This window comes from Trachemys scripta, chromosome 1 (assembly GCF_013100865.1).
Source record: "Trachemys scripta elegans isolate TJP31775 chromosome 1, CAS_Tse_1.0, whole genome shotgun sequence".
Lineage (NCBI taxonomy): Eukaryota > Metazoa > Chordata > Testudines > Emydidae > Trachemys > Trachemys scripta.
Window position 1 is genome coordinate 213,379,437 of NC_048298.1, and position 12,321 is coordinate 213,391,757.

At 43.4% G+C, this 12,321-nt stretch overlaps 1 protein-coding gene across 4 annotated transcripts in view; it reads right to left on the reverse strand.

Annotated features, from left to right (window-relative positions):
• Positions 1-12,321, reverse strand: part of MOSPD2 (motile sperm domain containing 2) — a 137,631-nt gene that overhangs the window by 56,634 nt on the left and 68,676 nt on the right. For all 4 annotated transcript variants that reach the window (XR_004643833.1, XR_004643832.1, XR_004643830.1 and 1 more), the window contains exon 15: positions 2,728-2,861. The gene's annotated coding sequence lies outside the window, so the exon portion shown is untranslated. The remainder of the gene's footprint in view (positions 1-2,727; positions 2,862-12,321) is intronic.

Sequence of the window (12,321 nt, forward strand, 5' to 3'; positions counted from 1 at the left end):
AGGCCGGTGGTGACATCATCTTGGGTTCCTTGCTCCCCACACAAGAAGACTCCTGGAAACACCTGAGGAACAAAGACTGAACTGGGGGAAGTGCTGGACCCAGGCTAAAGGGATTTTTAGCCTGTGAATGAATCACTTGGGGATTCCAAGCTGTAAAGCAAGTGCAGCTTGCCCCTTAAAAATCTTCAGCTTGCTTGTATCATCTCTAAGGGCAGTGGTGGGCAACCTGCTGCCCGTCAGGGTAATCTGCTGGCGGGCAGCAAGACAGTTTGTTTACATTGACCGTCCATAGGCACGGCCGCCCACAGCTCCCAGTCACAATGCAATGTTACAATGACGGAATGTTATCCTGTCCTGAGGCAATCCAGCTGCAGTTTAAAGCACAGTAAACCTATGTGAATTCTCTCTCTCTTTTCCCTATCTGAGACCCTGTAAATTTTTCCCTAAGCTTCTGGCTTAAATCTTGAATCCCTGCTTGTCTACATTAAACCCTCTTGTAATATTCTCACCTTATGAAACTGCTTCCATTTATTGTTCAAAATGTATAAGGTAAAGTGTATTTTCTATGGCAAACCAAAGTTGGTAAAATATATTATCAAGGATACTGTTCAAATTGCTACTTCAGCTGATTCCTTAAAGTTTTCTCAAAATCACAAGGCCTCTAATTAAATGGTTTTATTCGCCCCTTGTGGAGTATGTGTAATTTCCATTAGCCTTAATTGGAATCATGCTTGTGCTTCAAAGGGCAAATAACCCATAGTTCACAAGGTGAGCACTTTCTTTGCAAGGTTAGCACATAATTGTGTATTCTAAAATGTTCCTGAAAACTGAAAGGTTTTCCCCTGAGTTACTGGAAACATTGTATAGCAATCATGTATCCAGAGTGAGCTGGTGGTGCACATTACCTGAATATTGCAAAATAACTCAAGTAGAAAGTTCTGTAAGAGTCTTTGGTGAGTAAAATATGTCATAAAACATTAAAGGGTTTGTTTAATTGTGTATAATTACTTTCAGCTTCTCTCCAGTAGGCATTATATTGGGCAAATGTCTTTCTCCACAGGCTCTGGGAAAAGTGATATTTGAAAGTCTTTCCGTCCATTTGCATCCAAAAATGAGCTCATTTCAACCACTCAATTATCATGTGAGACTTGAACCCTGTCATGCTACATTTCAGAATTTTTCAGCACCACAGCAGTGATTCACTTGGCTAGAGATTGGAGGCAAATGATAAAACGTTGCTATATTATATGCATTCCACCAAGGTGGCCCATGTGCTATTTTGTCTTCTTCTGACTCATTTAAAAATGGGGTCTGAGGAGAGGACATGCTTGTGAAAATTACTGCTGCCATCTGTCACTTCCTCATGAACAAGAACAAAGTGTACACCACACAGCTGTCCAACCTTCTCCCAGCTTCATTTTGAACCCCAAGTTTATTATTTTGTTTTAATGTACAAGTAAATCTGCCTTGCCCAGATCATTAATAGACTGAGAGCTGTTTTGGCACACCATAAGCTTACATACAAAATTATCTTCACTCATTTCTTTTAAAGAAAAATGCAGCAGTTTTAAATCCAGTGGTTGGGGGCTAGCCTTTGCCTCAGGAAACCCAAGTTCAATTCCTGTTCTGCCATAGACTTGTGTGACCTTGCGCAAGACATGTAGGGCTTGTCTAGACAGCAAAGCAATGCGCACTATGGGAATGTGATTTCTAAAGCGCACCAATGTCTTGCCCACTAACTGGCCCATATAGACCCTGTTGTCACACACTTAAGTTCCCTGGAGTGCTTTAATATAGGATAGTTTGCAGTACTACATTAATGCACCCTAGGGAATTTCTAGTGTGTGCTAGCAGGGTCTACAAGTGCCAGTTAGTGCACAAGACATTGGTGCTCCGTAGAAATCACACTAACATAGTGCGCATTGCCATGACATTTAGACAGTCCTCTGTCTCTCTGGCACAGACCCTCAAAAATATGTAGGCTTCTAACTTCCATTGATTGATTTCAGTTCCCTCTCATACTTCCCTACCTCACAGGGTGTTGTTATGGTTAATAGAGCAAAAAATTGTGAGGCATTCAGATTCTGTGGTGATAGTGACCATATAAGTACCATAGGTAGAGCTGTGTGGGGATTTTGGCTGTCACCCCAGACTAAACAACTGGGACATCTGAGGTGATCCTGAGCCCATAACACTGGCTGGCTGTTAGTGTGTACTGAACACGCTTAGAGATTTCCCAGGACCCCCAGTTACCTCAAAAAAGGGAGGATCCTGGGAAAATCTGGACAGCAGGCAACCTTAGATTGGAAACCTGCATGAATGTCGGCCAGCCCCACATTGGCTCTGTTTAGGACTGTCATTTTCATGTACAGTAAAGAAAATTCTTAAAGACACTTGTATACTGGCTTCTTGCTAAAATAAATCTGAAACAAGTGTATTATTTAGATTTGATATAGTGCTTCACATTCTGAAGAGACTGCACAAACATGAACAAGTCCCATAACATCTATATACCTCTTGCACGCTCACGTTGGCTCTTCAACATGGAACTGAGTTTATCCACTAATTTTCAGTCCTTCAGCTTCTCTTGCACCAGACGTCCTCACTCCATGAACAAAATTAAATATGCCCCCATTCACAAGCCTTTCTATTCCTTCCCCAAATCCCTTCAGAGAATGGCAGATGCACCCCTCCAAAGAGGTGGAGAGTTTCATGTTATGTACTCACCTCACAGGACCACCGGCACTGCTTCCAATATGCAGACCCACTTTGAGCTCTGTGCTCGTTCTTTCAAGTTCTTAGCTGTGGCTGTGCACCCCTCTCCCTCCCATTACTGGTTCCCATCTGGAGATGTCAGGAACCTGTGGCAGGGAGAAGTAAGTCATGTAAGGAATATAAGGTAAGAGGAGCAGGGGGAGACGGGGCCAGTCACTCAAACCATGAGTCCGCACCCAATTCTACCTTTGAATGGTCATGACCTCCCATTCTGGAACATCCCACCTGGGGATTAAACTGGTTTCTTAAGGGTTACTTTCTGTTGTCTTGTTTTTAGGTTGAAAAGTTGCAGTCTGGCGTAAGTACATATGTCCTTGGTTTCTCTTAAAGAAAATTATTTAACCTCCAGTTTCTTTCTCTTTTCCTTCCAAAGTTTCCTCTCAGTAAGCAAATAATTCATGTGCCTTCTTTATTACAATATTAAAATAAACACACACTGCCTCTCTTTATAGAGTGCTTTGTGTCTTCTACACCTTGTACAATGGGTGTAAGCCTCCATACCTATTTGCACTCAAATAGCTCTTATTTAACACACTATTAGTTGCCGTGTCCAACTCCGCTGGTTCTTGGACCCTGATTCCTGCAATCTCAGCATTTCTCAAGCTAAAAAGTCACTCTCTTTAGACCTTTGGCCTCTCTCCATTGGAATATTTCGTTTTCTATCTGTCATGGCCTCACCGCATGTTTCTCAGCTGGCTTCTGAGGCTTGAAAATCTTGGAAATGATAGCTCTATACATCATCACGGATAGCGGAGAGTGGTGCTCAGAACAGTGTTCACCCACCCAAATTTACTGTCTGGCTCTAGCAGAATGTACACTGTGCCCCCTTTAGAACTGGGTTAACATCCACTGGAGACCAGAAAAGGAAACATCCAACTCCCAATCTAGATACCCAGAGGACTCTAGATTTGTATTTAATGGAAAGCCACAACACATAGGTGCAATTTACAGCTTGCTCTAAAGGTCTCCAGGCTTAGCCCCAACTTTATCCTGAGTAGGAACACTTTAAGTTTCCCAAGAGCCATTCAAGGTTAGTCCCAAGTAGAGCATGCTACTGAGTTTAATTCAGTTAAGGAAGTATGATACGCTTTGACCCTCTTTTGTGTGTACACTAAAGTATCACAGTCTCTCTCCTTTTTAGTAAACTTCAGGAAAAATGTCTATATTCAGAACCCATGAATTGCATCTGGAAAGGCTTTATGGGTGTATAGAGTCCAGAAAACAAGGATTTCAACCCAAATAATAAAAGCCAGTTGTGTTTCATGACAAAATCACAACCAGGAGCTAATGCTATTGAGTACAGATGCCTTGGAAATCAAATATTGAACAATGAATCCTGTGAGAAAGAGCAAAAACAGGATGATTTCACATAACTGCAAAAAAATGTGGAAGTCCCCTTACACATCACTATAAGCTGTCTCACGGCCTGCAGTCCACCCATGGCATCCTTTTCTCATTCCCTCCCTCCAGCCTTCTTGTTCCATTCAGCATTGTACCCTTAGAACAAACTTTCAATCAGTGCAGAGACATTTTTGACCACCTGAGGAGGGCTGGCTGAAAAATGAAAATATTTGTGTTTGAATATTTGACAAAGAAATGCCCAAAATCATCAGATAAATTATTCAAAACAAACAATTTAACCAGTCACCTCGGGAAGGGGGAGAATAAAAAAAGCCATTTTCTAACATATCGCTATTTTGCATGAGGACTTTTACTTCTGAGGATCTGAAACTGCATTACATCCTTCACATTGTTTGGGCTTGGGATAAAATTTTCAGAAGCACCCAAGTGACTTAAATCCCTTTTTCAGAAGTGAATAAGGCACTCTGGAACCTGTCTCACTGAAAGCCAATGGGACTTAGGCTTCTAAGTGTCTAAGTCATTTTTGAAAATGGGACTTTGAATGCGGGGAGGCAAGACATCACTCATTCCCCATCCACCTGAACTTAAGTCATTTGGGTGCTTTAGAAAACGTTACCCCTGGACTACACATATGCACAGGGAAGTAAGAGGGAATAAGACACTACCCTCTTGCATGCCTGTGCCATCTACCCCAACCTTGTGTCTAAGCATGCAGGAGTAAATGGGCGCTATGTGTTTTTTTTCTCCTGGAGCAGGTGGGTAGGGAATACCTGGTGTCTTGGCTTCATCCACCCAATACACTAGCTACTACAGCTGAACTGCCATGGGAGCGTTGTAATTTGCTGCTGGTATAGGCAGGGCCGGCTCCAGCTTTTTTGCCGCCCCAAGCGGCGAAGAAAAAAAAAAGAAAAGATAAAGCTGCGATTGGCGGCAGCTCTGCCGCGCCGCTTCATTCTTTGGCTGCAATTTGGCGGCCGGTCCTTTCCTCCGCCGCCGAATTGCCACCAAAAACCCAGACGTGCCGCCCCTTTCCATTGGCCGCCCCAAGCACCTGCTTCCTGCGCTGGTGCCTGGAGCCGGCCCTGGGTATAGGCTAGAAGTACTCTAAGTGGGTCTGCACTCTGATCACTGTAACCTCAATTAGTTCCCCCAGTGGTGGCTGATGGTACAATTAGCTAATCAAAAGGAGAGGTTGCGGGATATAAGGAACTAATTAGCCCTCAGTTGGCTAACCTGATGAAAGCCAGTAGGGAAGTGTTATGGAGGGGAGAGGAAGCTGAGACGGAAAGAGCTCTAGAGAGAGAGAGAGAGAGAGAGAGATCTTTTCCTCTTGGGCCCCAGTAAAGAGGGGCTGAAAGATATAGGCATTTAAAACCGTGATGTTGCATTGTACTGGTGTTAGTGGAAGGGTTTAGAATAAAATACAGATGGTGCATTCCTCTCCCACAGCCAATACACATCTGCCACAAGGAGAAAGCAAGATGGGTATCTCTGCTTGCTGGGGCTATTCCTGGGATGATCCAATTTATACACTGCTGTCAGACGCTACCGGTGTGGTGCTCTGCTCAGTTCAATGTTGATAACAGTTGGCTGCGTGCATGTGTTCCCTCTGTGTGCTGCCCCGGCTCTGCAGATCGCCGGCACAGCAGACCCCAAGAGAACCCCCAATGACCACAGACTCCAATAAGGTACGAAGGCACCCAGCCAGGTTTATTGTCAAATGAAGCACATTAATAGTTCCCTGCAGACTCTACAGGACACACTACGAATATGTGCCCCCTGACAATGGATGCAGCTCAGTCAGTGGTGGGACTCTCCACTGCCTCTTAGGCCAGACAAAGACGTCCACTCAGGGATGCATTCTTATACACAGGTACAAACAGGTTTCACATAATTGAACTCACTGAGGTACAGCTCCTCTATGCATTACGGTGTTGCCTTTCTCATGGTGCAGATTGGTTCGAACAAACAAGTCTATCCATCATATTGTTCTTTTATACTGTCTTTAGACTGGGTCTGCCTCTCCTTGTTATCTGTGTGGGTGCCATTCTGGCATATGTTCATCTTACTAGTACTTACATGTGTATACGCTCTTACCAACTTCTGTGAGCAGGGCCTGCCTCTGGCTCACAGCCTAACTTTGCTTTCCGGCGGGTAGTGTAGATTACCCCAAGGGTTTATCTCTCAGGGCCTCATCTTACTACACCAACCCTAGCCAAGGCTGTGCCTAAAATCACAATCTAGCCCATAGTAGATCTAGCACAGCTTTGCCATCTATACTGTGGACCTACAAGCATGGACCTTATACCTGCACAGCATCTCAGGAATGAGGATCCACATTTACAGATCCCCTTTGCAGAATCAGGTCCTTAGATCTGTAAAGTCTTCAAGGCAGGTACCACACCTTTCCATGCTGTGAACATTACTGAGCACCGCTGGCACGCTATCAGAAAAATAACAGATGGACATAAGTTTAAAGCAGATTTGTGAGAATAAGAATTTATATAGTCAATGGTTTTTGTGTATATGAACGTGCATAAAGAAACATTATGGTATGGGAATTACAGGTACACACTGATGCCAGAGGGTTAAGCATCAATCTGTATGTTCTAGTTGTACTAGATTAATGAGACATCTGTGGTGTTCGTACAGATTTGCTTTTCCTTTTGGCAATTTACCGATTGTGCCATGCTAGAAAAAGAAAGAAAAATTTAAATTCTGTTTGTGTTTCTTTTTCACACTACTTCTGTCATCTGTATTTATTTAAATGATGTTCCCCATGTCTGACGTTTTCCCTGAGGCTTGGAGAACAAGTGTTCAGAGCTGGCTCCAAGCTGTCAAAAATGAAACTGCTTGGAAGTGATTGTAGTGGAGCTGGGGGGCTGAGGAAACACATGGAGGTTATTTGAAAAATGAAACAACACACACGATTTGTTAGCATGCCTCATCATTTAATTATAAAATCTTAATTCAACCTTCTTCATGAAAGGATGGAGGATCTGGTTGTTGTGGGACTGGACTGAGATGGATAGGATCGGGACTCTGTTCCTGGCTCTGCTAGACTTCCTGTGTGACACTGGAAGTCCCTTGGGGCCTGAACCAAAGCCCAAAAATGCCAATGGGAGTCTTTCCTGCAACCACGCCTTCCCCTGGCCCTCAGCCTTATGGAGCTCTATCCCTGCAGAGCTAGCGGAGAAGCTGCTGTCATCCCTGACAGTGGGGAGAATGATGCTGTGCAGGATGCGCTCTCCAGGCTCCTTCTCAAGGAAACTTGCCCAGTGCTCACCCAAGATAAGGAAATGGCTGGAATCTTACTCCTTGGCTTCTCATGCAGAAGCTGCTGAATCACATGGCTACTTTATGGTACACAAAAGGACTAGGAAGAATCAACTAAATTTAACCTAGGATTTAAATGGAATACTCTAAAGGTAAGTACACTAACCTACTGAACTACCTATTCTTTCTAGCAAGACTTAGACACCATCTCCAGGATTCCAGCAAGGAGAAAACAATACCTATACACCCAACTATATATAAATAGTGAGTGTTTACATATACACACAGACACATGTGTATGGTCAGCAGAGATTCTTCTGAGCAAGACTCAGTCAGAGCTCAGAGAAAAGAGGCATTCTGAATCATGTTTTTGAAAAGACAGCTCAGGAATATCATCTTGCATCTGAAGAAGTGAGGTTCTTACCCACGAAAGCTTATGCTCCCAATACTTCTGTTAGTCTCAAAGGTGCCACAGAACCCTCTGTTGCTTTTTACAGGAATATCATTGATCCTTATTGAGTGCTGTCACAAAGTGGGAATTTTCTGTAATATTTTTATGAAGCCTAAATGTGCCTCAGTTTCCCTCCTTATTTTGCATTGCTACCCAGTGAGGGAAAAATGGGTTAAGTCTGCTCTTTGGACACTGCAGGAGACATGGTGCATGTGTGTCACCTCGCTGTCTAGGTGGAATGAATGGGCTGGTAGAGAACTGGTTCAAACTAACCCAAATCAACAGAGGGCCCAGAGAAAATGGATCAACAGAAGCCTCAATGATTAAACAATCAATACTCAACAGTGGAAAGCTCCAGCAGGCAGGGTATGTGAACTCCCCATGGCTCTGCTTGAAAACAAAAGACTGAGAGGTGACAGCAAGTGGATAAGGCTGGGCTTTTGGGAAGAGGATGGATATTTCTCACCTGAGACTGAGGCCACGTCTACACTGGAATTATGTTGACCTCACTTACATCAGCATACAGCCACCGCAGTTATAAAACTGCTTGTGTGTTAGTGATGGGCATTGTGGGACTGCTCCTGAAAGCCATTAATGGTTGACATAAGCAACACAGTGTCTACACCAACACTGTGTCAACCTCATTACATGAACTGGGACTGTATGCCACTTGGGAAGGTGGTGTTACTACACTGATGTAGAGAGGCACTTACCTTGGCAGGAGCCAAATTTAAGTGAAGACACTTCTACAGCTAGGTAAACGGAAGACAGTTTACATTGACCTAACCCTGTAATGTAGACCAGGCCTGAAAAAGGGACAGAAAGCCAGAGCCTCAAATGGAGTCCATGGCAGCTTGGCTGGCCAATGGCACTGGCTTGTCCAGTACGGACTCTGTATTAACCTTTATTTCCCTATGCTATCCTATGGACTTCCCGATGCTGTGTTCCAGCAACCCTACTCTGTTTTGAAAAGGCTGCTTGGTTGTCACTGCAAAGACTTGCTGAGGTGCAAAGAGTGTGCAAGTCTCTGAGCAGAGTTTATTTCAATGGAACTCACTGGGCAGAGTTCACAGGGTGAAGTAGGTGTGCTGGAGCCCAGCCTGAATATAGAGGCCACATGGCCTACCTTAAAGGAAGAGTGGGACCCTTTGGAGGTCTGCCACACTAAAGGAGTTCTTCCAAGGGCCTGTTTAAAATCTGGGGAATAACACAGATCCTGTTGATCCGGGACAACTATATCATGCCAAGGCTGAGTGATACCCCAGGGGCTAAAGAAAGAAGAATGAAATACAGTTTTTTTGACAATGTGATGTTGGCAGACCAGGTGCCAGCTCATGTCAAGGCCCCTAGGCCTCACTGAACACTGACAAATGCATAGCTGAAAACTAGTCTGGCTCACCCATGGGTTAGTATAGTTAAAATCAATATTAGAGTTCTAAGAATATGTTTAGACTTTATGGAATACTTGTAGGAAGCTGCATGTATTAATCCTACCTATAATATCTGTATCCCATGTTATAAGGTAATGTTTAAATGTTTGCTCTGTAAATACAAAAATGTTTGCTAAGACTGTAAATCCCCCTCCCCCGCCAAAGTCAGGGGAGTGTTACCAAATGCAAAATACCACTTCACCACAAGAGGTGTTACCTCCTGCCCATCAGGAAGAAGTATTGAATCCAAATGGGCCACTATGGAACAAAGACTTTGTTGATTGCTTCCCCCACTGCCCTGAAGAGGGTATGTGCTAAGGCCCTTGTCCCACCTCAGCTTGAATGCAGGGGGGAAGGTAATGAAAATGCCTGTTAAAAGATAACTGATTAGTTGTATGCTTCTTGGACTCTGAGGGGAGAGGCTTTCTAAGCATAAGCAAGGAGTCCCCAACTGTTTAACTTGGGTTAGCCTTAAAAGACACAAAGTTTGCTTATTATAGACGTTTCTATTATCATTTGGAATTTAAGACTAACTCATTTGTGTGTGTACATTGCCTACTTTAAACATTGTAAAGAACCTCATTTATTTCTCCTAGTTAATAAATTCATGTTAGTTTACTATAGGATTGGCTACAAACATTGTCGTTGGTGTGAGATCTGAAGTGCAAGTTGACCTGGGTAAGTGACTGGTCCTTTGGGACTGGTAGTAACCTGAATCAAAATGAAGGAACCTGATGGAGAATGTCTCACCAGCAGTTTCCTCTTGTTTATTCAACTAGAGGGCTCCTGCTCAAGCACCTCCCACTGAACTCAACAGTAGTTGAATGGTACAGAAAGGTGATCTCCCAGATAAATAGGCTCCAAAACATTTAGAGCTTTCTAGTTTATAACCAGCACTTTGAATTCTACCTAGAAATTTGCCAGGCAATGCAAATATCTGAGCACTGGTGTAAGACAGTGGTTACCAAATATTTTACTAAGGTACCCCACCAACTGTAAATTGTCTTCTTTGGGTTCCCACCACTACATATATAGTGCGTGTGTGTATGGTGCATATATAATGACTTTTTAAAATCCTGTAACTGTGCAACAATATTGGCTTTGTATTAATTCCAGACCCCTTCTTCTCCCTTCCTAGCCCCACCTGCTTTCCCTACCCCCAGCCCTCTGCTTCACTCCTTCGAACCCTGCCCCCTCCTGCATCCCCAGCTGGCCCCTCTCCATGACCAGGCTGTGATCGCTAAAAGGCTGCTGCCTGTACACTCACTGGCTTCAGCGCCTTCCTCTGCGCTGCTGTTGCCCAGATCTCACTCCCCATCCCACTGCCTGCTGCCCCATGGAAGTGATGAGAGCAGAGGGAGCGTACTTCGAGGGCATATGCAGAGCAGGGAGTGACTCCAAGGCAGAGGGGGAGCACTGACAAGAGGCTTGAGTTTGCAAAAAACAAAAACGTATTAATAAAAAAACATAAGAACTGCCACCTTAGGTCAGACGAATGGATCCATCTAGCTCAGTATGCCGTCTCCAAAACTGGCCTATATCAGAGCTTCCAGGGGAGTGTACAGAACAGGGCAGTTGGAGTGAACCATCCTTCTTTTTCCCCTCCTAGCTACTGGCAGTCAGAGATTTAGTGTCACCCCGAACAAGCGGATGCATCCTGACCATCTTGGCTAATAGTCATTGACGGACCTATCTTCCATGAACTTATCTAATTCTTTTTGATCCGTTATACTTTTGGCCATCACAACATCCCATGGCAATGAGTCCACTGGGTAATTGTGTATGGTATGAAAAAGAATTTCCTCTTTTTTTATTAAACCTGCTGCCTATTAACTTCATTGGATGACTCCTGGTTTTTGTATTGCAGGAAAGGGTAAATAACACTTCTCTCTTCACCTTTTCCACACCATTCCTGATTGTATAGACCTCTCTCATATTCCCCTTTTAATCTTTTCTAACCTGAACAGCACTAATCTTTTTAGTCTCACCTCTTATGGAAGTCATTCCATACCCTAGATCATCTGTTGCTCATCTCAGAACTTTCTCCACTTCCATTATATCCTTTCTGAGATGGGGCAACCAGAACAGGACACAGTATTCAAGGTGTGGGTGCACCACAGCTTTATAAAGTGACATTGTGATATTTTCAGTCTTATCATCTATCCCTTTCCTAATAGTTCATAACATTGTTAGCCTTTTTGACTGCTGCTGGACACTGAGCTGAAGTTTTCAGAGAATTATCCATGGTGACTCCAAAGTCTCTTTCTTGAGTGGTGACAGCTGATTTACAACCCCACATTATATATGTGTAATTGGGATTATTTTTTCCAATATGCTTTACTTTGCATTTATTGTTGAATTGCAGCTGCTATTTTGTTGCCCAGTCACCCAGTTTTGTGAGATCCCCCCTTTAATTCTTTGCTGCCAGCTTTGGACTTCATTACCTTAAATAATTTTGTGTCATCTACAAACTTTGCCACTTCCTTGTTCACTCCCTTTTCCAGATCATTAATGAATCTATTGAATAGAACAAGTCCCAGTACAGATTCCTGGGGCCCTTACTGTTTCCTTCTCTTCATTGTGAGAGAGGTAAATCCATCATAAGACATAAGTAAACAACAGATATTTGATTATGCAGTTGGAAAGTTATTGGAACATAATATACTAAAAATAAGATTGTCTGTAAAAAAGAGGAAATAATAATGAAATGGTAAACAGGTTGGTAAGAATGCCAACTTGTAAACCAATTGCAGAACTATACAATAGCACTAGCTGCAGTCTCACAGACTGTGGTAATTTATCTGTTATGCGCCAATTGACTAACTGTCTAATAAACTCAATCAAGCTGACTGATCTGAGGTCTCTCTAATTACTGAGTAAATTCAAACCTTACTAGAATTGATAACACTCCAGGGCCAGATCCTGCCCTGCACAACTCTGATAGCACAAAGCTAATCTAAAACGACCTTAATGCTTCCATTTTAGAATTCACTCAATTTAGGGGAATCCCCCACGTGGCACAGTGAC